Raw genomic sequence first — 4,050 nt, 5'->3', positions numbered from 1 at the left:
TATGACGAACCCGGAAAGGCGAATTATCCTATCCCTCCCTCCCCCCCCCCCTTTTTTTTGTTTTGTTTAGCTGAACCAAGTTAAAAGAAAATTGTCGGTGGCAGCGCCCTAATGGACCCAAATATAGTTTTTCCAGTCCAATCCAGATAACACAATTCTGACCCTTAAGCTGAATTACTCGATGAGGTTGTCATTACTTGTACAAGAAATCAAAATGGCTTAATGAATAATTAATACAATTACGTTAATTACTTTGTAGTTAATGGCTTCAGAGCACATATTTAACAGCGGTGCATTTTTACCGCTAGTTTGACGGCGCACATCTCGAAACCGGTGCCATCCCCAGAATTTGTTCCAAGTCTGTATGCCTCGCAATCTCACTAGCTACAATTCGTTGACTGAAATATGTGCCGTAAAGTAAATAATTAAAAAAGTTATAAAGCGTGATAACGTTAATTATTCAATGTAAGCATTTTGATTTCTCGTATAAGCAATGGCCAATATAGCTCAAGGGTTAGAATTGGGCCATCTGCCACAGGCAATATTAAACAGTGTAGGGCAGATATAGAACAAAACAGTATATACCGAGCACGCGAAATTTTTACACGCCCGTATTCGTGCAAAATACCTCCCTTATGATGAACTGAACATTCGATATATCGAACCGTCAGTGCAACTTTCCAGTTGCGCTGGCGGTGAACAGCCACAATGGCGAGCCTGTGCCGAGCAAAATAAGTAACACTCTTTAGTAAATCCAGGGAAAACACGGGAAATGCGGGAGATGGAAATTCAAGACGATGAGCAACACGAGAACAAGGTGAGAGCAGGTGCCAACGTTTCGACAGGTGGACTTGTCTTTTTCAAGGCAACATATGCCCTCCTGGGCACAGTATATATTGGTAAGGTTCTTCTAAAGGGTAGAGAAGGTAAGGCGGGTGGGTGAGGTAACGAGTGTTATCGGCGAGGGTGTAGAATTGAAAAGAAAGATAATGCGCTACTGTTAGTCGGTGGAGCAATTTGAGGCAGCGCCGTGTGTTAGCCGGTTGACGTGTCATTTTAGGCACCAAGACGTCGGCGGCTGTTTCATGACCTACATGACACGCGTGTCATGACATTCATGTCATGACATATCATTTGTATTCATCATATACTCTTGTCATAGTATGCCAATTTTGGTACGTACCAAGTTAACGAAATGACCATGAGGGCACAAAGACGTAGGCGGCTAGATAGATAGATAGATAGATAGATAGATAGATAGATAGATAGATAGATAGATAGATAGATAGATAGATAGATAGATAGATACTGTTAAAGTAGCAATGTTTGCGAAGAAATGCTTCGCATTTAAAAGGCGGGATAAGCATGACCTCGCGTAACCACAGGTGAACTTGACCAGTTCACCGCAGCGCCAAGACTTCAAGGACCCGGGCCAGGGCGCCCCCGACCCCTACATGCGTATGTGTGTGTGTAGAAATGAAAAGGCTGCAATTTTTTGTATGTATAGATGCATGTGTAGTATTAACGCGACAGCGTTAAGGGCCCCGTGTCGCAGAAAATCCGGCGTCGGTGTCGGCGCACCGGCATCCGTGGCTGAAAAAAAATCATCCCGAACCACCCCGACCACGCAGGCCCTCCGCGTGGCGCAGAGGCTTTAGTGAACAAAATTGAATTTCTCAAAGTAAAATGCGTCAGAAAAATCGTAAAGTTAAACATAACGACAACTTACAGACATGATAGCGTCGGACTGTAATTTGAATGTACGAGAAACATAATTCTGTTGCGAGGAAACTCGAACACGTCAAACCCGTTTTCCAGCATTTCTACCATACCAACAGCGGCGCGCCCGAGTATGTTACTTGCAAAAACACCATCCAAATGGCGTCTGCCTCCTCGGCAGGCGTAAAACGGCAGCGGCCGCGCAGAGGCGAAGGTAGAAAAAAAAAAAAAAAAAAGAATGCTGTAGTTGCCGGGAAGCCTGACAAGCCTTCAGGGATATTGAATGCTATCGCGTTCCATCCTAAAGGCGAAGCTTAAGCGTCCTCCAATTTTCAGAGCAGTTCATCACTTGGTTCCACGGCCCACATGGGGCCTCCGGTCTCCACCGTCGTTCCCAACGCCAACGAGCTGGCCCACGCACGCGCGCGCGAACTCACCCACCGCGCCGGTGGAAACGCCGCTCGAGGGCGCGGGGGTTCCACAAGGACTCGCTCCACACGTTTAACGAGATTTCAAAGCACTATCAGCTCGGCAGGAGGGTCTATCCCCCGCCCTTACGCCAAGCTCTCCAGGCCTCAGTCTTCCACCCTTCGCATGCTGCAGACCGGGTGCTATCTCCAGTCTAGCCAGGTCAGCAGGTACGCGGACTCGTTCGAGCCCGATTGTCCGGATTGCGGCGATCCCTTCTGCACTTTAGAACACATGCTCTGGCGGTGTCCCTCGTTACGGGACCACGATAATCTCACCACGGAAGAAGAGCGGGTGGAGGCGCTCAAGAGCTCCGACCTCACCACTCAGCTACGGGCTGTCCAGACGGCCCGCGACGCGGCGGTCAGGCACGGCCTGCCCGTCCCAACGTGGGAGCGGCCCACGGTGCTCCTCCCCCGTAAGGGGTTCTCGGAGTCGCTCCTCAGGACCTAAAATAAAGTTCATTGCCTGCCTGCCTGTCAGCAAGTCAGAAACCTGCCCCGTTTCCCTTTCGCCTTTTCTCCAGTGAATTGGAGCGGCACACAGGACTTTCTTAACATGTTACGGTATCAAATCCTAAATTATTTACAAAAACTGCCGCAGGAAACTCGAGTCCTGTCATCGTTCATGCGTCATAGGATCGACTGATGAGCAGTACATGGGATTTTCTAATTGTCAAACGTTTCTTGCAATTTTTATTACTTTATTTTTCTAAATTTTCAGCACGTCTAGCTTTGTAAGCACGAAGGCCGTAAATATTGGTTCGGATGCCTAATGATTGCCAAATATTTTACTTACATAAGGCAGCATTTGGTTGAAAATGATCAATTTGGCTTAAGTAGTTTCAAGCCAGAAGGACTGAAGTTTAGGCAAAACCACGCACTTGTCGCTCCCTAATAAAAACCAATGATAAAAAAAATATCACAGCATATCCACGAGGTGAATGATGGTGAGGTGGCGAAGCTCCGGAGGTTATGGGTGATACCGTTAATCCTCCGAGAAGTTCGCCGATAAATCATCATGCAAACACGTGAGGTACGGTGAAGAAAACTTTTATTGAGATTTCAAGTTACCTTTATATATTACGCACTTGTGGTCGGAGAAGTGCACAGCTAGGGGTTCGAGTACCGGTTTAAGGGGAATGACATCTCCCCCGCACCGCGGGATCCTGCCGACGAGCACGAGCCGCAGCGGCCATCCGCGCCCGCCGCTGCGCATCGTCCATGCTCCACCAACGATCCGACACGTACGGCGACGATCCAAGAAATGAGAGAGGCGCTCGCTCCCCGCGCATCCCCGCGCAGCCCGCGCAGCAGCCAATCCGAGAGATGATGATGATGATGATTTATTGGCATCCCCTTTGAAACGGGGTGGCGACAAATAGTCACCTAGCCTGCTTGATTTAATCAGGTATACTACACATGTTCTTTATCTAGCATTTTTGTATACCCTCTCATTATCTTTCTTTTTCAAAAATTTAGCTTGTACCGCTGCCTATGATTTTAAGAGATCAGGTCGTATCCATCTTTCCCTGCTTTTTTCCACCAGTACTCTAATCGTCTCTTGCTGATCTCTACGGCTGATCTGTTTATGTTTCCTTCCACTTTAAACCCAAGCGCTTCTGGGAGTTGCACGTTACCTACGGTTCTCGCTGGGTGGATCCCGTCGCATTCCATAAGGATGTGCTGAGTGGTCTCTGGATCTTTACTGCAGCATACACATGTCTCATCTAGTTCCGAATATTTGTTCCGATATGTTTTCGTCCTTAGGCAACCGGCTCGAGCCTCAAATAGCAAGGCACTGCCCTTTGTGTTATCGTACAGATTTTCCCTTCTAATTTCTTTCTTCTCATTCTTGTAAATC

Source organism: Dermacentor silvarum, chromosome 11, assembly GCF_013339745.2.
Source record: "Dermacentor silvarum isolate Dsil-2018 chromosome 11, BIME_Dsil_1.4, whole genome shotgun sequence".
NCBI classification, from domain to species: domain Eukaryota; kingdom Metazoa; phylum Arthropoda; class Arachnida; order Ixodida; family Ixodidae; genus Dermacentor; species Dermacentor silvarum.
Note: the sequence above shows the minus strand (reverse complement) of the source record.